Here is a 24,301-nt window from a genome sequence, read left to right as displayed (position 1 = left end):
GAGACCTCGGGGCCCCCCAGGACACGCTGGAGGGATTACATCGCCCGGCTGGCCTGGGAACGCCTCGGGGTTCCCTCGGAAGAGCTGACGGAGGTGGCTGGGGAGAGGACTGTCTGGGCTTCTTTGCTGAGGCTGTTGCCCCCGCGACCCGGACCCGGATAAGCGGAGGATGACGAGACGAGACGAATGTGAATATGGATGGCACCAGTGGGGAAGTCTGTAATGCAGGATGCAGTGTCAGGGCACAACCTTGTGTTCTAGAAATAATGTTTGTATGTTAAACTGCTTTCTTGATTACGTTATTGTGGCAACATTTCGCTGCCTGGATTATACACAGAGCTGTTTCTTTCAGGTAATGAAACACAATTTTAATGTACTGCATCAGCTACAGAGGGAGGTTGTTGGCCTTAGACGTAAAAAGCGCAGGACCTTGACACTAGATCTGCAGGCTGGCGTCCAGACTCCTGTCTTAGGTTTAGGCAACAGATGCACTTTGGTTAAGGTTAGGGAAAGATGGTGATTTTGGTTACACTTTAATAAGAAATGTAATAACAAAGACGCCTGTCTTTGGGTAGGAATTTGATTAAGGTTAAGGAAAGATTGTGGTTTTAGATACATATTAATAAAAAAGGTAATAAAAGTTAGAATGTTGTAGTCACTACTAGTGGATACTGTATTGTTTGATTGCCTATTTTACCATAAAACAACTGAAGTACATGGTCAGTTTACATTTTGCTGATAGTATCAACATTTTTTTGCCCTGTATTAATTAGCAATATTTCCTCATTATGTTAATAGAAAACATAGTTTACTCAGCATTACATTCCCTTCAAAACACATTTACAGTTTCAAATATTTTGTATACAAATGTCATTTCTGGTAGACCGGGCTGCAGGGTGTCATTGCATCACCAGAAGCTTCTCTCTCAGAAGGCGGGGTTGGATGGTGTTGAAAGCACTAATGAAGTTCAAGACCATTACTCTCACAGTGCTGTTGTCTTAACTGAAATTTCACTGAGAGAAAGAGAGGTGGTCTGGTGATTGATGTGTTCCTAGTCCCCAGCAGATATTTGAATAGGGGACAGTGATGATGAATGGGGGCTCACACACACTTACTAAGCAAACAGTTGACGGTTGTGTCAACTCTGTGAAGAATTGGTCAGCTAATTCGGAAATTCTGGGTCCCAATGTATTTTGTAGACAGACACAAGAAGAAATACTATATGAGATTAATAGGATGTCAAATCACCACCACTTTTCATGTTTTAAACTATTTTTAAATGTCCTTTTATATTGAAGTACCTTGTTTGGCTGTTTTATGTCCATTATGTCTATTTTCATGTGAAACACTCAGTGGTATAGGAATAAAGTTTACTATTTGTGATTAGAGACACTACCCGTTTCACGCACAGTGATCACTACAGTAGACAGAGTTTTCTTTTTCAAGTGTTGCAGGGCTAATCAATTACAAATGTAATTGGGCCTAATTTTAAAACCAGAAAATGTCGATGGGCCTGACATTTTCAGCAACGAGCAACCTACTGAAAACCATTTTTTTAGCTTTTGGTAAGGACAAAATTTCGACAAAAGCAAATAAATGTAGTAAAAATATCAATGTTTATCATCGAATTGTTTCACATTTGAAATAAAAAAATATATTTTCAGTCATATATCTGACCGGGGAGCTTCATACAATGCAGAAACATAATTAAAGAGTGCTATCAATGCACAGAAACATAACAAGTGGCATTAACAGTAACTCCCTCTCCTCCACACGCACACACATGCACACACCTCACTTCCTGACCTCCTGACGTTTCCCTTGTAGGTCACTTACACAGGATAGTTTTTGTCAATCCATGGAAGCAACAGTCATGTTTACAACAACAACAAACTCACTATATAAACTCAATAATATCTCACTGGAAACAAGTCTAACGTGTCAATAAAATAAATATTCCTCCTGACATCACAATACTGAGTGACATTATCTAAACATGAAGAACAGACATCAGTATCAATCATTCATCCTGCTCTCTCTCTGTCTCCTGTCTACTGAGGAGACTCACTGTCTACAGGTCGACTGCCTCAGGTACATTTTGTCTGCAAGTCATTTTCTTTCATTTTAGTTTGTGTTTAACAATTTGTTAGCCCCACGAGCACGATGTGCTTGTGTAAACTGATTATAAACCATAATGGTGGCAAATAAGAGCATGCGGACAGAGCAGATTGTAATATGGTTTTCTACATGCTGAACATGTGTATTGATTAAGTATTGGTTATTGCACTTACTTACAGTAACAAGCATCATCAAGTTATATTCCCTTGACCTGCACTGCAGCCTCTCTACTGTTGTCTGACCACTCTGTTGTGTGTGTTTGTGTGTGTGTGTGTGCTATGCCATACAACATAACCCACTGTCCAGCCGTTCTAAGTGCAACACATATTTCGAAAAACCAAGATGGCCAATGAAATGCCAGAAACGCTGTGCAGCTCAGGAATATCATGACAATCCTTCTATAGTAGGAGACCTGTCATCACCTGATCCATACCAGAAACCTGACCTGTTTATGGCCTGCGACCAAAGGACTGTCCTGACCCTAACCATCCAAGGTCAGTATCCCCATTTGTCTTTGCACGTGTGTCAAACAAATCAGGTTTTGGATTGGGCAGACTCTTGCAGGTAAATAAAATCAACACAGAGAGGATGAGAGGCTACAGAGTTGGGACAAAGATGCAGCATCTTTGCATTGCATTGGACACATTTAAATAGCACTCACTGTCAGTAGGCCAATAGTAACATGACAGGGCACTGAGGCACCAGGTGAGGAAAAACCACCTATGGGGAGCCATCCACACCGAGAGATGCCACAGCCAACAGCCACAGGGAGTGCCGCCACAGAGACCACCCCAACCCAGATAGACCGGGGTGGACTCCACACATGGTGCAGAGCCCCCTAGTCCTCCGGGTAGTGTCCCCCAGTCCTCCACTAGTGTAACAGAATTCAAAATAAAGTTTACTAGTCCATACCCATTGAGTGCACAGTTGCCCATGTACAATTTCACATGGTGTGTGTTTAAAAGTTTAAGAATTAAATAGTCAACTGAACCCATTAAGAAGAGCAATGTATTCAGACAGAGTTTTTGTGAATTTGATAGTACGATTGCTTTATTGAAAAAACAGTAGATTGACCACGTCAGTGAGTAGAAAAATGTGGGACAGACAGAATGACTGACTGACAGAATGACACACTGACAGTTTCCGTGATTATGTACAGCATACCATACCATGACTTAGTCATACCAAAAATTTGAAAAAAAACCTCAACATTCAGCCACAGGGGGAGCCACAGCGATCTGTCGCATTTTAGCCATTTTTAAGCATTTTTCTGTTGTTATAGTGCCACCCAGTTGCCAATTAGAGTTAAATTTGTCCTGTTCTACATATCTACCAAGTTTAGTAAAAATCCATATGGAGGTTAGGCCTAGATAAGAAATTAGCTCCCTAGCGCCCCCATTTTGTTTGATGGGATCAATAATGGAGGGGTCCCCTCAGATTATGTGTGGTCATATGCCTACAAAGTTGCGTGGTGATGGGTGAAACCCTTGAGATGTTATACACCTTTATGTGATGAGCCACGCCCTCTGCAATATTCATTGCCTTATAGAAGCTTAGTTTTAGTAAGTTTTCCAACTTTTGCCAAGAGGGAACTTTAGATATTGGTCCCTAGATTATGTTCACCCCGTTTCATGCAGATCGGTCAAACTTCCTAGGAAGAGATCGATTTAAAGTGTTTTTCAAAAAATTCAAAATGGCAGAAAATCTATATAACCGGAAGTTATGGGTTCTTGGGGCAAATTTGTTGCTCATGAGGAGAGGCATCTCTGTGCAAAGTTTCATGTCTCTACGACATACAGGGCATGAGATATGCCCATTCAAAGTTTGCAATTTCAATTGGTTGCTATAGCGCCCCCCTTTGGCCAATTGATGTAATATTGCTTCATTCGCATCCTCCCATGACCCTCTACCACTGTGCCAAATTTCACATGGATTGACCAAGTCAGTGAGGAGAAAAATGTGGAACAGACACACAGACACACACACAGACAGAGTTTTCGTCATTATATAGTAAGATTTTTATAGTTTTCAGATTGAATATAAATTTATTCATTGGTTTGTTTGATACATACTTCTTCGGCTGAAAACACAGGTTGTCCCGCCAGATGGACATATTAAAAGCCACTTTTCTACTTTTCATGCATAAAGAGGAATAAAAACACTTCACAAAACACAAAATCTGGAGCGAGGTGGTTGTAACTCATGCGTGAAAGGGCAAGAGCAGCATCTGGTTTCCATATGTTCTTCACAACCATGTTGATCCATCTCAACATACCAGACTACCTTTATGCCACATATTTGTCATCACCCTGATGACTTCAGGAATTTAAAAAATCCTGGCATTTCCTCAAGCAGAAAAGTACAGCAATGTAATTTTTATTCAATACAGACATTTTTAATGTTGTCAATTAAACCTGTGTTTGATGAGACAAGACGTTTGAAAAGGGTGTGTGCACTATGAGAAAGGTCATGCAACAAACTTTCTCTAACAGGTCATGGTCTAAAAGTGACAAAGAAATTATCAGAATTTGTCTTGAATCTTATAGGGAACTAGATGGGCACTATCTTGCAATGATAATAAATGTGAAAATTATATTGTGTGTCCACCTTGTGCGTTGGATCTGTTCCAGACTAAAATGGCTTCTTCCTTGGCTCATGCTGCATCCCTTCACCAGTTCTATTTCGGCCAGCAGTTCCTCTGTAATCCTGCTGACACACAGACAAAGAAAACCGAAAACATAACCTCCTTGGCTGAGGAGATGAATGTGATCTTCAGCCAAGGGTTGTCAATCAAACAGGACATGACTGTTACATAATATTTTAAGGTGGTGCAACATTGCAACACAGCAAAAAAAAATCAAAAACAGCACCACTCTTGCTTTTATGTCCCTAATTCAATTACATTTTTTGTGTCGTAGTTTTCAGCAGAAACCAAAAAATAACCCATTACTTGACTTTTGAGCCATTTGTCTTTCTCTGCCTCTGTTTATTGATTTTGAAGAACAGTATAGAAATATAGAAAAGCAAGCACATCAGCAACAAATGCACAGGAAAAAGCAACAATGAAAGAAACAAAAACATCAAAACAAAAACATTGGCAGTAACACAAAAAAATTAAAGTTCCACATAATTTATCTCATAAGTTACAAGGTATTGGCATGTGACACAGTCCCTCTCTGTATGAACATAATGAATCTTATTTTTTGTAGATGTATTTCCTAATTTTCGGAATTGCGTCTTTGCTTTTTGCAGATGATGTGGTTCTGTTGGCCTCATCACACCTAGTCTCGCCACCAGACAACCAGAGATCTCCGCCTTCTGATAGTCTGGGGACACTCCTTTCTAAAGTATGTTTAACATACCGGTGAAAACGGCCGGCAACAAAGCAACGCCTCTTGCATTTTTGAAAAGGACACGCCTTCTCGGAAATGTGCGCTCCTCCTTTTCTCGTCCGCAAGGAAACAAACACACAGAGAGCTTGAAAATGTATGCCGAGATATTTGACTCCGTTTTATCAAATGTGTGCTCATCCGTGAAGAAAATATTTTTTCCAGCGGATGTCTTAGTTACAACATGATTGAGCTAACTGGAGTAGTTTCATGTCATATCTGACAACGGGAGGCTTTTAACAGATGATGTCCTGATGTTAGCTTTGCTGCTGCTGTTAGCTGTCCCTGTCAGCTGCAGCCACAGATGCTTTCTAGATATCATGATTTCCCAAAACTGAATAAATACCACACATAGCAACACAAAACTGCTTTGCTAGCTCAATCATGTTGTAACTAAGATATCCACTGGAAAAGATATTTTTTTCACGGACCGTTTAATGAGTTATTACCCTTTACAGACACTGCTAACGACTAACAGGGCTAACAGCTAACGGTTAGCCCAGCTAAATGTGCACACAGAAATAGTAATGTTTGTTCAATCATTGTGTTTATAGACTTTACAAACATTGGATTAGTCCAAACGGTGATACAGTGATGTGAAAAATGTGATATATAGGCTATATATATAGCTAAAAGCTCTGCTGGTTTTCTACCCGGAAGTATTTGTAAACAGCAAGGCGATTCTCTCTATAATCCGGCCGGATGGATGAGTCATGGCCTTGTAAAAGATTATGTTTGTTTCTTTTAGTTGGCGAGAATGTGTCGCCGCAAACGCGACAAACATCCACTAACTTTGACAGCGTTTTCTGCGAGCACAGCCATTTTGTACCGCTACACATGTTTCTAGTGGGACTCAAGCACAAGAGTTCAGTGAGCCACCGAAGGACCGCCCTGCGGATTTACTATTGGTTCTGCAACGTAAACTCTGAAATTGTATCCGCCCATCTAAACATAAAATCAGGGAGAAAGTCATCAGTCTTTAGTTAAGCAAAGCGTCTAAAGACTGACTTGTGAGTCTACATCACACCATGACCTCCAGCATGCACTGGAGCAGTTTGCAGCTGAGTATGAAACAGCTGGGATGAGAGTCAGCACCTCCGAATCTGAGGCCATGGTTTTCTGCCGAAAAACAGTGGATTGCTCCCTCTGGGTTGGGGAGCGAAGGAGTTCATGCATCTTTACGTCTTGTTCATGAGTGAGGGTAGAATGGAGCATGAGATGGATCACAGTTTGGCACGGTGACTGCAGTGATGCGGGCAGTTTGCCAGACTGTTGTGGTGAAGAAGGAGCCAATATTGTGACTTTAACTTGTTCTTTGTCTCTGTTCGGATGTTACAGGATTGTCGGCCTGTGACCATCGACAGTGGAGGGTTTTGGTGATAGAGTTTCTCCCCATCTGCCTCACACCTCTCACACCTGTGTGCTGTGGTAATTTTTGCACCTCCTTCACTAATCACATTTTTCTTATTGTGCTGTGTGTGTGCGTGTGCGTATGGTGTGTGGAGCACAATTGCATAGGTGAGTACTCTATCCCATTTTACTGTCTGTGGGCTTTTGGTTGGTTTGATGGAAAAGTAATAGTTTCCTCTAAAAACTCTAAATCAAAGCTGGGCCTTGCCACGGTCCGGCCACAAAAAGATCAAATACATGACTGCAAATAGTTTGCGCCTTATAAAATTGTAGAAATTGCCAAGACAGAGCTCCTTGATCATAAGATATACAAAAAAATCCTCCACACACTGACATAGACTTTACTATCGAAATTTTCTCAATTCTCAAGTTTACTTTTATCATAAAATGTGGCACCCGGATGCATCCACAACAAGAGAGAGTTATGGGTTGCAAAGTGTTATTTCATCACTCAGACAGTCTACTTTCAGCAGGTCAGATAGTAATATTCAGGTGGATGATGACAAGGAGGAAGATGTGGACTGCACAAAACTGAAAAGTATAGGGACAGAGAGGGAGGACGGCTCACATATTGACATTTTGTCATGGACCATGTCCAGATACAATGTGCAAGGTACCCTGGGTGCTTTGGTTATTGACGTTCTGGGACGTTGTGTCAAGTTCTGCCTGTTACATGCATTGTCTGTTTTCAAAATACACTTCCATTCTTACAAGAAATGTACAGTTTACAGTCTTTTTCAAAATAAACACAATACAGCAGTAAAACACCATGAATTGATGTTTTTTTCCTTCAACAACAAATGCACGTGGTTACGTTTTGCCAACACAGACAGTTGGGTTTAGGCTACAAAAGCACATGGTTGGGTTTAGGCCAAGAAAAAAAACAAGGTTTGGCTTCACAGTCTTACAGGAACTGAACACTCGCCTCCTTGGCGAGGGGCGGCGGTTGCTGGACCCATCCAGCACCCTTCCCACCTGCCTTATTCGGAGTTACATCGTGTTAACTTTTTGTTGTCTTGCCTTTCCCCCTGAAGCAGACGGGCGCATTTAAACAATAATAGCGACTGGTCACGTATCATGCTGACATGAAAGAACAGCTTTCGACGTGCAGGATTTCAACGACATTGGAGTGAGACCGGGTTGGGTGACAGTAAGGGAGTTAACTCCAGTGGAGAGAAGCAAGGGGGGACATGTCTTTTCATTTGTCTCATATTGTTAAACAATAAAATGCATCAGATTCAGTGTGTAAAGTTTCTCTGAGTTCGTTTCCCAAAATGTGGCTACAGCAACACTGGCTGTAGTCGTGTAGTATAGCTATGACTCAGTTCACCAGGTTCATTCCTCTTTGTGTATTTTTCTTTTGACCTTTTCTGGCAGAAAACAGACACACTGACAATTATTTACTGCATAAATTTTCCTCGACTGCTGGTCGGTCCACTTACCCGACGACCATTCCCCAGAATGATTAACAAACCTTATCCAGTCCTCTTTTTTGACTGCATGATGTACCTACATTTGGACATGTTAAAGGAACTCTCATTTGTGGTGTTTGCAAACTGTAATCTTCTTGGGGAAATTGGGTTGAAGTGTCAGCAGAGAAGGATTCAATCCATCATTATATAGACCGTGATTCTGTTGCATGTCTCTGCCAAAACAGTGTTTTCCTCTGGCGTCAAAGGAGCACACTAAAGAGAAACACAAGAAATTATTTACAGCCCCCTACAGTCACACAAAACTCTACATAAACGTAAAAGGCTTCTCTCCAAGACAAACAGTCAGGAGGGAAGATATCTGCATCGTCTGCCTGTTTTGTTCATTACTGACATAGGACGATTCTGACAAGACACTATTGTTAATACTCACAGCCTTTATTATGTCAGATGGAGGGACTTGAGAGAAATGCACATCTAGTGGCACGAATCTAAAGCTGCAAACTTTTCAGTTTAATTCATAGTGAGATTCAGTAGCAGTGAAGTTAGTGTATTTTATGAGTATGCCATTTTTTATATTACCCACCGCAGTGGTTGGGGTCATCACTCCTTAAGCTCCTTACCAGCAGCAGCAGGATGAGTTTTGATGTGGGGCGGGGGTAAAACATCCAACTTTGCATGACATAACAGGCCAGTTAACTTTTTCATGTCAACTTCCTTTCAACATCAGCCTAGGTTACTGTTTTTGTATTGAAATATGGTAAGAAATGCATTCCCTCTTCTCATCAGGGTATATTTAAAACAATAGCATTTTTGAGCGCAGTAGTCCGCCAACAAGCAGTGAGCAAGCAAGGCCTTCCATAGTACATGCTGCTCTTCTGAGAAATGCTTTATGAGTGTTCTTACATTCAAAATGAACCCTTATCCTACCAACTGGGGTACCTGCAGATGACCCTGAATACTGTTATTCCCAAAGGTAATGCAACACTTAAGTTCACTTTCATATAACTACAGGTGAACTTCAGTAACAAAGCAAACAGTCAATGTGGGTCAATATGCATGTCAGGGTCCCTAACAGCATTATTATAAAACAATGAAAAGTTAGAGCCTCTTGCTGCAGGGGTGTGGCACACCCATCTATAGGCAGGTGCACTGGAAGTCTACTATATGTAGATAAGCAAAACTACACACAAAATAAACCTCATTCCAACAGAAAAACACTCAAACTTCAACCAGTGACACAGCAAACCTTAAAATCAGCACTTTGCCTGTGAATTGAACACAACACGTGTTAATCTTTGTCCAACCACAGGCAAACATTTGTTTGACATTATGAACCTCGTGCCTTTCCTCTGCCACTTCCCCTTTTCAAAAAGAAACAATAAATTGTTGACAGACCCATATTTTATAATTGTCATTTTTGCAAGTAAAAATCCTATAACTTCAATATTAACACTTAAAAACCAATACCTCAGGGTGTGTTTGCACCCATACACTACCTTAACAATAAATTCTATTTAAAACACAAAGTTTGTTCGGCTCACCAGGCGAGCATGTGCACAGGATTGATCACAGATCAAGAATGAGGCTCACACACCTGTGCTCCATGAGCCTCTTGATAGCTCAGGTGCTCTCACCTTGATTGGCCAAATTTTGCCTGGGTCCTAGTGTCCCCCTGTTACAGTAAGATGATGTTCAAAGTCAGAAATGCATTACATCATTTCATAATAAAGTATTTTATGAACATCAAATTCAACATATCAATCCTAGAAAGACTCCACCTGCTGCTGTGGACATCCAACACTCAGCTGGAAAATCTACTTGAAAAAGTTGTTGCCTTTCCTCCCAAAACACAGACAGGAGGGTGGCAAATGTTTGCCCTGAGCGTAGAATGAGCCAAATCATGTGTTATAACTGCCTGTAGAGTTTTCTGTCCATAGTTCTGTGTGAACAACTTTCATTTTACATTTTATACAAACTGAATAATAAAAATTTAATTACATTTATTCAGCCTTTTTGATAGGGGGTCATACTGAGATCAAGGTCTCTACTTGTAATAAAAGTTAGTATTTTGCTATGATGGTTGTTTTTTTTTCCACTCTGGGGTAACAAGGATCAGTACTTGCCGTGTTACTCATTCAGCTGAGCCCAACTGGGCCACATGGTCGAAGCCCCGGGCTTATGTATTCAGTGGATTGCCCCCTCTGGGTTGGGAGACAGTTATTGCCTCAAGCATGTTCACGAGTGAGGGTAGAATGGAGCACCAGACTGTCGTGGTGAAGAGGGAGCAGAGCTGGAAGGCGAAGCTTTTGATTTACTTGTCCATCTATGTCCCAACCGTCATCTACTGTTTTGAGCTTTGGGTAGTGACTTAAAGAATGAGATCACAGATTACATATCTCATCTGGCATGGGAACGCCTTGGGGCCCCCCAGAATGAGCTGCAAAGCGATGCTGGGTAGAGGGACGTCTGGGGTGCTTTGCTTGGCCTGCTGCCCCCGAGACAGTATTTTTTTCCTGGGGTCCCCAGTGTTGCACTTCACATTGTCACTTTTGGTCTACAAGATTAAGATCCCCTTGTGGCACTGGCACTGTGATGGCAGACCAGTGGCAGGTGTCAGGCAGGTATGAGGACATGGCAACAAACCATGCAAACTCCTCTTTTTTGGGTTTTCCCAAGAAATTTGTCCCTGTCCTAGTTTACAGTAATTGAGGGAGGCGTTTCTTAACTGCCACCAGATTGTCACTATGATGTTACTCAGCTCAGCAGCAACATGACATGTGCCGAATGAGTGCCGCTTGCCTGCCACTGACACCTGCCAGTGCAGTAAAAATAAACTTCACAGTAGACAACAAAATAGGATCAAATAACCTTACAAATACATTGTGAAACCAAACTTTATACATATGTAGCAGCGCACTTTGCATCGGGGTAAGTTATAGGTATTTTCCAGCTGATTCTTGGAGGAACTCAGCTGCTGGCTCTTCTGAATCATTTGAGGTAGGCCATCAAATCTGAGGTGTACTCATGGCCTTATGCTGCCTTTTAGAAATATAGAGGTCCAAAAACTGAGCTTGTCAGTGGGGTTTGCGGGCATGTCCCATCCCTGAAAAAAAAATCCCGCATCTAAATATACAGAGGCGGCAAGTAATGCAGTGCTGTTGCCTCACAGCAAGAAGATACTGGGTTCAGACCAGACCCAACAGCTGTTTGGGGCCCTTCTGTGTGGAATCTGCATGTTCTCCCTGTGTCACTGTGGGTTTTCTCCAGGTTCTCCGGCTTCCTCCAACAGTCCAAAGACACGCGGGCAGGTTAAACGTAGGTTAAATGTAGTTTTATAACCAGGTATGGGAACAGTGACCACGCCTCGAACCATTCCCTTTTACCCCCTCATTCTGTCATCCTTAACCTTTCATCCATCCATCCCTCGACCCTCATCCCTCATCTCTTTATCCCTCCATCATCAACCTTTCATTCTTTAATATCCTTGATCCTCACCCCCTCACACTATCCTCCGAATCTATCATATCCAATAAACCATTCAAATTATCTTAGGGGCCGTTTATATGACAACGATTTCAGTAAAAACGGAAAAGTCTGTCCTTTGCCTTTTAAAAAACTTCTGCGTTTATATGACGACGTTATTGAAACAATCCCCGTTCACACGAAGCCGCAAAATCTACTGGAAACGCTGTAGTATGCACGCCAGGCCAATGGGTAGCAGTGTAAATTTGCAAAGCAACACCACGGCATGACGCCATGCGCCTGCGCTGAAGTGCCTTCCTCTCCAACGCCGTGATTACAAACCAAAACAAAGAAGACAAACTGGCGAAATCATGCACAGATAACTTTTATTGGATAGACGACGAGGTGGAGTTGCTACAGTAACAGATCTACACTTCACTTCAAATCAACAGGGTGAGCAGCGCAAACAGAGCTCAGCATTGTTGTTGTGACGGTCAGCATGCCCAGTGACTGGAACCGTAATGCGCATGTGCGAAAAGTCTCTGTTTTCAGAGGAACTGCATATTGCACGTTTACATGACAACGGAGACTCTGGAACCCGTTTTCAAATCGTTGCGTTTTCAGGTACCCAAAGCGCTGCTGTCGTGTAAACGATCGGCCAAAATGCAACTAAAGCCGTTTTCAGTTGAAATCATTGTCGTATAAACGGGGTCTTAATGGTGTGGTCTTTGTTGGTGAATTGGCGACTACAAATTGCCAGTAGGTGTGAATGTGAGCATGAATGGTTGTCTGTCTCTATGTGTCAGCCCTGTGGTAGTCTGGCACTCTGTTCAGGGTGTAACCCGCCTCTTGCCCAGTGTCAGCTGGGATAGGCTCCAGCCCTCTCCGTGACCGTCAAAAGGTTAAGTGCTTATGGATAATGAATAAATAAATATATGTAAGCTGTGAAAAGCAAGTGAGAAAATTTTGATCTGAATTGTTTTCTCTTCTGTGTTTATGACTTCAGAACAGGTGAAAAAAAGATTTTCCAGTATCAATTTTCCAAGTTACCTTTTTTTCATCTGGAAAACGAAGTTTTGACAGGTGATTTTTTTTTTGTCGCTTATCTACTCTCAAGATCAGTATTTGTTGTTGTAATGTTCATCTCGCCCCAACAGGCTGAAGTGCACCACTGTCCCATTTTCGAGATTCACGAACAAAGACCACACCAATGAGATAAAGAGGGTTGAGGGATGAAGAGATGAAAGATTGAGGGGTGAAGGCTGGGTCTCTGGGTCATGGGCGAGTGCGATGATGGATGTGTTGCTCGAAGGCAGGAACGCAGAACGGATCCTAGGAGTTGAGACTGAGTGGGGGAGCTGTCTCTTTGTGAACTCGGCTTTGGATAGAGCCCTCACTGGTTCATGTACGCAGAAAGGAGCAGAGAAAAAGATGTAAGAGGCGAGAAGGGATTGGGTGGGTGGAACCTGAGAGATGCGTAAAAGAGAGAGAAAATGTATCAGGTGTGCTTAAATACTTTTGGGCAGAAATGGGATGTGTTCAATGCAGGGTCTTTGTTCCTGAACCCAGATTTATAAAACTGCATTAGGACTAAAAGCTTTTACTTTTTCCTCTATGCAAATTTTAATTTCTCCATGCACTGAAAATACAAGGTGCATGTATTGTGTGTTAATTTATGTAACATAGTTGTCGTGTTTTTGTTTGTGAATGCTTTTCTATGCCTGTTCAGAACATGGGGTCATGGTGCACTTTAGCTTCTTGTGGTCAAAAACAATATTACAATAACACTTAGAAAAAAAAGAAATAATCCTGACAAAAAAATAAAGGAGTGAAAGTTCAACTAGCAGCCAGCATTATGATAGATGGCTACTGTTAAATGTAGCATGACCGCACAGGAGCTGTCAGATGATGTCTGTGGATGAATGGCAATGAACTACAAGTTGTCTAATTCTCTAATGGCATGTATCACACTCTGTATAACTTCAGCTGCTTTTCCAGTTTCTTAAAAGGGTCTGTTGAGTGTTGAAGTTTTTGTTTTGACGACAAGACCTCTGTGACCTCGTTGGGGGGCACAGCCATTACTGCACTGCTCTGTCGATCTTGTTTGAAGCTCAAATGCCTCATGATGTAACAGCTGCTGAGTGACTCTACAATCATGATGATTTAATCCCAATGATACCCATCTAATATCGGGTAAAATAAGTACGGTTATGAAGCAGTGTAGAAGAAATTGCACCCTCTAATGTAAACGTAATGATGTAACTTTACCAAACAAGGATTGCACTATGGGCTTCAAAAATCCACTGAACTGCACAGCTAGTTGATGTTACTACTGCTGGCGTGCAAAGTCTTGTGGAAGGGGAGTTTGCTCGCATTCACCGTCTTAAGTCATTGGCTCTACAGACAGCTTAAGTTTTAAGATTGGCCCTTTTCTACAAGACACGTGATACATTTGTTGTGTCAGTTGACTCGATGTATTTTGGTCTGTAACCTGTCGATGGCCTTCCCTTCAGATGAGCCTTCCTGTTTGATGTCACACTTGAAGAGCATGATATACAGTGGCATGCAAATCTTTGGGAGCCCCTGGTCAAAATTTTGTTTGCTGTGAATTGTTTAGAAGATAAACTGATCTCTAAAAAGGCATTGGGTTATAGGTGACAAATGCCTTTTAACATTTTAAGCAAGACAAGTGTAATATTTTTGTTTTGTACAATCTTAAAGTGAATAATACATTTCAAAGCTTTATGAGTATTGTGACTCCTGAAACCTTGTCCAAAAAAATCAGCAGCCATGGGCTCCTCTAAACAGCTGCCTAGCAATCTGAAAACATACTGTAACTGATGCCCACTGTGATAAATCAGTTCAGGGAGGACCCAAATGCAGAGTGACAGGTAGCTTGATGTGTTAACAAAAAGCGAAACTTTAATGCAGCTGAAAACATCCAGAAAAGTCAGTGGAACCAAAACTAAACTGAAAACCAGCTGGAAAATATCATGCACTCAGGTAAAAAAAAACACACACACAACACCAGGCAGGAAAAGAAGGGAATGACACCAAGAACATACAGTAAGTATGAATGCAGGACAAACTAACAAAGAACAAAGGGAAACACACAGGTATATATACACAGACAACTAATCACAAGAACAAGACACGTGAGCAAAGGGGGGAAATGGAGATTGGCTAACAACAAGGGTGGCGCAGACAAGACTAATACAGAACAGGTGTGAAGGGAAGACTCTGGGAACAGGGAGGAACTAAGGAGACAGGTGTGACAGAAAACTGGCGGGAAAACACACAAAGACAGGAAGTAATACCAGACACGACACATGAGGAGAAAGTCTACAATACAAAACAGGAGACAGATTAAACATGATTGAATGATGCAAACAGAAAAGTCCAAAACAAAGTCCACAACATAATGGAATATAAACAAAAACCCAGGATCATGACATCCACAAAGCAGGAAAAGACTATAAGAAGATAGCAAAGTGTTTTCAGGGAGCTGTTTCCTCAGTTTGTAATGTAATTAAGAAATGGCAGTTAATAGGAACTGTGGAGGTCAAGTTGAGGTCTGGAAGACCAAGAAAACTTTCCAAGAAGAGCTGCTTGTAGGATTGTTATAAAGGCAAATCAAAACCATTGTTTGACATCAAAAGACCTGCAGAAAGATTTATCAGACCCTGGACTGGTGGTGCACTGTTCTACTGTGCTATGACACCTGTACAAATATGACCTTCATGAAGAAAACATTTCCTGTGTCCTCACCACAAAATTCAGCGTCCGAAGTTTGCAAAGGAACATCGAAACAAGCCTGATGCTTTTTGGAAACAAGTCCTGTGGACTGATGAAGTTAAAATAGAACTTTCTGGACACAATGAACAAAGGTATGTTTGGAGAAAAAGGAACACCTGTCCAGCTGTTAAAGACGGGGGTGGATGGATCATGCTTTGGGCTTGTGTTGCAGCCAGTGGCACAGGGAACATTTCGCAGGTAGAGGGAAGAATGAATTAAGTTAAATCCCAGCAAATTCTGGACGCAAACATCACAGCATCTGTAAAAAAGCCGAGGATGAAGAGAGGATGGCTTCTACAACAGGACGATTCTAAACACACCTCCAAATCCACAATGGAGGACCTCATGAGGAGCAAGCTGAAGGTTTTGCCTCAGCCCTCACAGTCCCCTGACCTAAACATCATTCTGTGGATAGACCTCAAAAGAGCAGTGCATGAAGACAGCCCTCAAGAATCTCACAGAGCTAGAAGCCTTTTGCAGGAAGAATGAGTGAAAACCTCCTAAACAAGAATTGAAAGACTCTGAGCTGGATACAAAAAGTGTTTAGAAGCTGTGACACTTGCCAAAGGGGGCGCCACTAAGTACTGACCATGCAGGGTGCCCAAACTTTTGCTTCAGGCCCGTTTCCTTTTTTTATTATTTTGGAACTGTAAAAGATTGAAATTAAAACATAATCTTGCTTAAAATATCAAAGAAATGTGTCTGTATCTATAACTTTATGCCTTTTGGAGATCAGTTCATTTTCTACTACTCACAGTAAACGAAATGTCGACCAGGAGTGCCTAAACATTTGCATGCCACACACATATTACAACCCTTTGTATCCCATTGTTGTTAACAGACAGCCTGTAATTACTTAAAGGTCTGTGGTTAGTAAGGTCAACATGCTGTTCTGCCCCAGGGATCAATTTTCTGGTTTGCCATCCTTAAGAAATTATGTGTGATTGATTATCCCTAGGGGAGTTTCAGCAGAGAACATAACACCAAAACAAAAGAGGGGCATTTAGACTCACAACACATTAACATGTTACAACCACAGTAAACACCAGACAGCGAAATTTTTAATAGGGCAAATGGGTTAAACAAAACCATATTTTTTCATCGACTGTAACACTATTGACTTCTGCAAGTCAAACTGGCCCTCAGGGATATTAAAGCTTTACTATGCTCTATTTTAACCAGGCACAAGAGGCTTGCAAAGCTTTGGATTTCAATAAAATACCAATGCGGAGTGTGCAGGGCTGCAGTAAGAGCGATAGGTTGTATTTAAGGGGATTCAAAACACAGAGCCACAAGGGCAAACGTGTGACGAATGGATTAAATAGTATGTTACTGTGCTCTAACCTTTACTGCAAACATAAGCATGTCCGAGCGTTACTCCAACTCCAAAGAGTCTATCATTGATCATCTACAAACCCTGAGGAACGTCACACTTAAGAAGAGGAACTTTACACTAAATTACAAATCATATAAAACAGATTATTGTCGGCATATAATATGAATAAGGGTGATTTTTCTAACAAAATTCAAATTGTTTGAAAAAAAAAAATGAATGCATGTTTGAGTGTTTCTTGGTTGCACTTTTAGAGTGCATTTTATTTTGTTAGTGCGTTATTAGAGTGCTGCTTGTTTGCCTTGTACGTATCGAGGAATGTGATTAATTGCCGTGCAGAATGTGACCACAGCTGCAGACTCTATCTGTCAGACTCTCAGTAAATCACCGTCCTGCTCAGCACATTATGTCCATCTTTTGAGTAGAGAATGTGGGAACAGCAGGTGTGTGTGTGTCTGTTCTTTTTGCAAAGCTTGTCACATTGTGTGGCATTACATTATATTTCTGTAACTGATGCTTTTATCCAGAGCGACGTACAATAAGTACATTTAACCGTGTGGATAACACAGAAATCGTAAGAAGTGCATCAGATTCAACAAATACGTAGCTGAACTGCGTCAAATGCTTCATTTAGAAACAGTAAGAGATAAATAGGGTTTTTCTCTCTTTATTGACTGTAGTCCTTCTCTTATTGATGAAAATGTTATGGCATGACGCGTAAAAGGTGCATGAATGGTAGTATATGTAAAATAAATAAATATAAATATAAATAAAATTAAGTTGGATACCTTGAGATGGCACCAGTTAGTCCACTAAGTATTGCCTGTATTACAGGTGATAAAATCTGCCAGCTACTATTATTTCATCCTGTAAAACTGATGACTAAAAGCTAGACAGGTGAGGCTTGATTTTGTCTACTTTTTTTCTGGAATGAAAGACCCCTTTTTTAAAAACAAGAATTAGTAGAAGTTAATCAGCCACTGTTGTTATTGTAAAATACATATCAGTGTGTGCCCTGTGAGAATGAATACAGCTTGACTGGCGTAGCAACAGTGAGGGGAGCCGAACTTGGTGCATTTTACACCCTAACACTTAAGACGTGTGGTCATGGAAGAAAAGTGGAGGACAAGGAGAGTAGATGAATACTACTGGATTTCTGATGACTGTTTTAAAGAGTTGTTTTAAATGTATTTGGATCTAATTCCCTGAACATAACCTGCCCCTGAGCTGTGCATCCTGAATTATCACAGAGATAGACACCACTGTCATAAGACCAAAAATCCAAAGTTATCTTGCTGATGCATTTGTCTCGCTCTGTGAGACAAGCGTCAGAAATCCCTGCTGACGATTCAAAGCTGAATTGGACTTGCAACTTCTTCAAAGGTCAAGAGGGAAGGTTGCAGCTCTGGGGTAAAACTGTGAAAAGTGGTAAGTGATAAAGCTTTTGGATGCTGTAGTAATGATCATCAAAACTTATTCTTCTTTTGAGATAATTATAAATCTTTGAACACAAAATCCTGCACACTACTCTTGCTGAGCTTCACAATTTATTACATTTCTGTCTGCCTGAGGCCTGTACTACGAAGCAGGATTTGGAGTTAGTGAGGTAACTTTAGGGTATTTCTGAGTTTCCAGTACTACGAAGCTGGTTTTGTTTTTACCAGGATAAAACACCATGGCAACTTATGCTGAACAGCTGATACTCCGGAGCAGGTTGACTTCGGAGGATCACATCACACCCTGTCAGAAGAAAAAAGTATCCATGAGCAATAAGGTTCCCTATTCAACTATGGATTTATCACCCTCCTTATACCATACCATCTCTACATGGTCTAATGGCCAAAGACTTTCCACATTTTCATCCATATGTTCATATGTTAATAAATATTCTTTTACCATAAAAACAAGTCTCTCCTGATTGAACTGGCTTAGCAGAAAAGGCCTCTGGACATTTTTCAAGAGTGTTCAACACCATTACATTTACAAAACTGAGCTTAAATAGAAACTGCTCCACCCATTGCACAGGTGTACACAGGTGTGAGGGAATTAATCAGCTGTGGGTGTGTTTCTCAATAATTGATAACAACCTGTGCACCATGTGTCACATACCCCACAAAAAAAAAAACCCAAACATAGGAGAACCCTCAGATTCCTCACACAATAAAGACTATTTACAAGATTATTTACAAAGAATGCTGATCTAATGAATGAACACATCGTTCTTGCAGCTTTCATAAATCATTCAAAATGTTCAACATTGTATACTCTTATGTCGTGTATTATGAATTGGTCCTTTGAGATCTACGAATCTATTATAGCATGACATGCTGTGGTATCTCATCATTTAATCCTTTGGGAGATAGAGTTTACAGATTAAATATCCAGTACACTTCTCTTCTGCTTAGTATTTCTTCAATGTCTGTAGATAACCTTGTAAATAGATTTTATTGAGTAAGGAGGTTTTTCCTGTTTTTCTTGTTCCATTTGTGGGGTATGTGACACATGGTGCACAGGTTGTTTTCAGTTATTGAGAAACACACCCACAGCTGATTGATTCCCTCACACCTGTGCACACCTGTGAAATGGATGGAGCAATGGCCCTTTCCTTACATCCTACCGCCTACTTCCAGCACCCTTGCTTGAACCCAACCTATCTTCAAACTTGGCCTTCATTGTGATCTTAACTACACACCTGTAAAGTTTTGTTAGCTGGAAGCAGTTGAGCCTACATTTTGGTTAAGTTGTTATGAATTTTCAAAGTTTTACACTTTAGACAGTTGCTGTAGCCTCAACCTCAGGACTATTGGCTAACACTGTCAGTTGAGTGAGTCTGGCAAAGGACTGGACCTGTGTGTGGCAGCAAAGCCGCCCAGCCACAAAAATATTCTCCATCTAGATTTTATGTGAGCACCTGGCCCCAGTATTCCCAGACTGATAAAACTCAGTTATCCCCTTCCACTTGGTGTGGTCTCCCCTCAGAGACATCTTAGTTGTATATGGTGTTATTTTATTTCACCTACTCTATTTATGCACCTTAGCACTGTCAGCCATGAGCCTCACACATGCCCACTTAACTATATAAAAGGCCCAGAGGATTAGGAAAGCCTCACTCCTTCCATGGCCTCACTTGTTTGTTCTTTTATTTTATTGTTACCCTGGATCAAGAATAGTTACCCTGACAGTTGGGAATATTTACAAGGGTTTCATTTTGTCTTGACCTCCAGACACCCAGAATTTCCTCACATAACGCATGCCAAGTGTAGGGGACTCTGAGGCCTCCAACAAAACATGATGACCATGAAAACAATGCCTAAACAAATAATTTATTCCTTCATGTCCTCAAAATTTTGCCACGGGAGGGAAAGGTGTATTTGCAGTCGTAATTATTTCGAACATCCAACAACTGCTAATTTAAAAAAGTGAACTAAAGTGATTACTTCTTGTCTCTCCTGAATGAAAGTCAGCAGGGTGAGGGTCCATTGGAGCAAGGAAAGTTCTAGGAGGTGTTAGCTGCTGGGCAAGTCTCTTCAAATCCCAGCCTATTCAGACAAACCCGGTCTGTTGGACATTACCATCATGACTTTTAGCATAGGTGAAGCATCTAGATTGACAGAGTGTTTTCAGACCAAACAGTTCAGGGGACTCCCTGACAGGAACTTCTCACTGAGGAGCTCCCCTGAGAACTACATCAAGCATGTGATTAGTAAAAAACAAAAACAATAGGAAAAGATACAGATTACCCCAAACTACGCACTCATAATTCTGCTGTAAACAGTCCCTGTGTTTAAGCTGTGGTTTGTGTTTGTTTACACAGCTAACAGGTTATTAAAATGCAGATGCCAGTGCGGCATTGGCCCATGTGTTCAACCAGTCACCTAACACTTACGTCACTCAAGATACCTCTTGTGCTGGGCTTTAAAAAGTCCTTAAATGGGGGTTCTTAGAACTATGAAAAGTTCCTCTGGTCCGAAAACAGTTAAAAAAAACTTGAAGCGCACAGGTCATGAAGCAGGGATCCCACTGGAAAGGTTAGTTCTCATTAAAGTATCAATTAGACAAATGTTGAGTGTACTTACAGATCTTTTTTTCAACACTTCATGTCTGACTTTAATATGATTCAACAATGTTAAAAATGCCTAAAAGTTACTGCTAGGTCATACTGTCAGGAAGATTGTCAGATACAAGCATGGTAAACATGAGAAAAGGTCAGAGGTGACTACCACTGTAAAAGTAGAGGGAAATGTCACACTGTTCCTCACATATCTATAAATGTCCAATCCAAACTAAATCACCTACACATCAAAAGCTTCAACGTTACTTACACGAAAAATGTTAAAAATGAGAAGCTATGGTATTAATACATTTATGAAGGTAATGGAAAGGTAAGAGTGTTTGTTTCTCTTTTCTATTTGATAGCATACCTGCAAATTGTCCATACATAATGTGAAAGTAGCTGGTCTATCATGTCCCCTGGATTGTTATTCAACTCAAAAGTGGACTGCCGTCTGTGCCAGATATCTCAGAAGTGACTATAACTAAAGTCTCCAAAAGTAGATCAGGAGCTAGAGCCTTCAGCTATGAGGCTCCTCTCCTGTGGAATCATCTTCCTGTTACGGTCCGGGAGGCAGACACCGTCTCCACATTTAAGACTAGACTTAAGACTTTCCTCTTTGATAAAGCTTATAGTTAGGGCTGGCTCAGGCTTGCCCTGTACCAGCCCCTAGTTAGGCTGACTTAGGCCTAGTCTGCCGAAGGACCCTCCTATAATACACCGGGCACCTTCTCTCCTTCTCTCTCTTGTATTCTATTACTGCATCTTGCTAACTCGGCCATTCTGGATGTCACTAACTCGGCTTCTTCTCCGGAGCCTTTGTGCTCCACTGTCTCTCAGATTAACTCATATCGCAGCGGTGCCTGGACAGCGTGACGTGTGTGGTTGTGCTGCTGCCGTGGTCCTGCCAGATGCCTCCTGCTGCTGCTGCCATCATTAGTCATTAGTCATACTTCTACTGTTATTATACACACATGACTATTGTCACACATGTATACTGCCAGATATTAATATATACTTTCAACATATTGTACCACAGTAGCCAGAAGTATAATATTATTACTTTCAATAATGTTGTTGTAAGCTACTGTCATTACCTGCATCTCTCTCTCTCTCTCTGTCTCATTGTGTCATGCGGATTACTGTTAATTTATTATGCTGATCTGTTCTGTACGACATCTATTGCACGTCTGTCCGTCCTGGAAGAGGGATCCCTCCTCAGTTGCTCTTCCTGAGGTTTCTACCGTTTTTTTTCCCCGTTAAAGGGTTTTTTTGGGGAGTTTTTCCTTATCCGCTGCGAGGGTCATAAGGACAGAGGGATGTCGTATGCTGTAAAGCCCTGTGAGGCAAATTGTGATTTGTGATGTTGGGCTTTATAAATAAAATTGATTGATTGATTGATACATAAGCAGTTGTAAATCAGAATTGGAAAGGTGAATAGGCTACACTGAAAAAGAACGAGAGCAGTACGGAGACCACATGTTTTGGACAACTGTGAAGTGACAGAATGTCCCACCATCATGGTTCTTAAATTGCCAGATTCCAGAGAGTCTCCCCTCTTCATATATGGTAGAATATGTCAACTTCCAACTTGCTATGGTGAGATACATGTAAAAATGTAAGAATTTAGTCACACGGATTTGTTTTTTTCATTGATATAAAAATTGATATAAAATACAGGCACATAGAAGGACATGAAATGATGGCAAATCTGGTTAGCCCACATTGTCCTGAAAAACAAAACATAAAAACAACAAGATATAGCATGTGTATGTTGCCTTTATAATGACTGTGATATGAGCTTAAAAGTAAAGGCAGTAAAAATACCCCAAAAACGTCTAGGGCCCATAGGGTTAATGCTCTAGGGATAAAAGACGTCTCTCTCAGGGGTGGGTGTGGCTACGAGGGTCGTCCACTATTCAAAAAATCGGTGGTTTGATCCCCGGCTCCTCCTGTATGCATGTCAAAGTAAGTATAGATGCTGAACTCCAAATTGCTCCCGATGGCTGTTCCATCAGTGTGTGAGAATGTGTGAATGGTTACTGAGTAGCAGGTGGCAACTTATATGGTAGCCTTAGCCATCAGAGTGTGTGAAAGTGTGTGTGAATGGGTCAATCTACCATGTGGTGTAAGGCCCCCAAGAAGTGAGCCAGGCTTTGAAGCCAATTTTCGTAGTGGCCAAACGTAATCACATCCATCACTTGACACCACTGGGCTCAAAAGACTTATAGACATTTAAGAGACGTCTGTAAACCAGTGGATATATTTTTTTGTGTGTCACAACCCCCATGAAATGATCATTTTTAACTCATTGGAATGAACAGGGCCCGCCTAGAATTTAAACTGTATTCAGTTCTCTTCTCTTCTTACATCCATGGCTGCAACAGTCACAGTTCTTTACAATGGGAATGGTACACATAAAAATGGCTGCAACAGCTCATCTCCTAAACAGCTGAAATAACTAGAAAGCACTATGAGGGCACACAATGCTGCGCAATCTAAATGTTTTAAATGGATGTTAAAGGATAAATTAGGCCAAAATTCAAGTGAGGCAATCTCTCAATATATCTATCATGTTGCTGTAGTACCACATATAAGCAGAACACCATTACATTCGCAGCATCGCTCAAAGCAGATATGTTCACCTGTGGTCTTAATTGCATCATGTTTTTTAAGAGTTATAAGTAGTCTGTCAAAAAGGACCATGGCTACAATTTCGCATCCAATGCTGTTAAAAAACAACATGGTACGCAGCGTCCTAAAGCTCACCTAGTAGAGCAGATGCCCCATGTACATAGGCTTTGTCTTTTCCAACCTACAGCTGCATGTTGTCCTCCCTCTCTCCTCCTTTAATTCTTGATCTGTCCTGTCTTATAAAGGCAAAATGACAAAAGAAATATATATAAGAAAAGCATGGCATTTAAAAACCCCCACAAATGGATTGACATCCTTAGGTCTTGTGTAGTCAAGCACATCTTTCAACACTGAGCGTGTAACTTTTTCCTGTGCTTTCCCAAATGTTGAATGTGCAGAATGAATGAAAGAGTTTTGCCAGATATTCAAGCCTAAGAACATAAGAACGATAAATAAGAACTGTTAAGGAAGGATTACCGTGGACAATACCATCTCTTTTTGAAACAAAGAATCTAAAAAAATAAGACTTTTGCAGTTACACCATAAGTTTTAAGCTATCCAACAAAATGAAAGTGCCATAAAAATGTCAGTATAGTGGTGCTATGCATCTGCACTTAAAGCTGATCATTTTTCCTTGACCCATTACCTAACACTCAACTAAATTTCATTGAGAGCA

The sequence above is a fragment of the Epinephelus lanceolatus genome, chromosome 20 (assembly GCF_041903045.1).
Source record: "Epinephelus lanceolatus isolate andai-2023 chromosome 20, ASM4190304v1, whole genome shotgun sequence".
NCBI classification, from domain to species: domain Eukaryota; kingdom Metazoa; phylum Chordata; class Actinopteri; order Perciformes; family Serranidae; genus Epinephelus; species Epinephelus lanceolatus.
The sequence above is the reverse complement of the archived record's forward strand: the minus strand, read 5'-3'. Positions refer to the sequence as shown.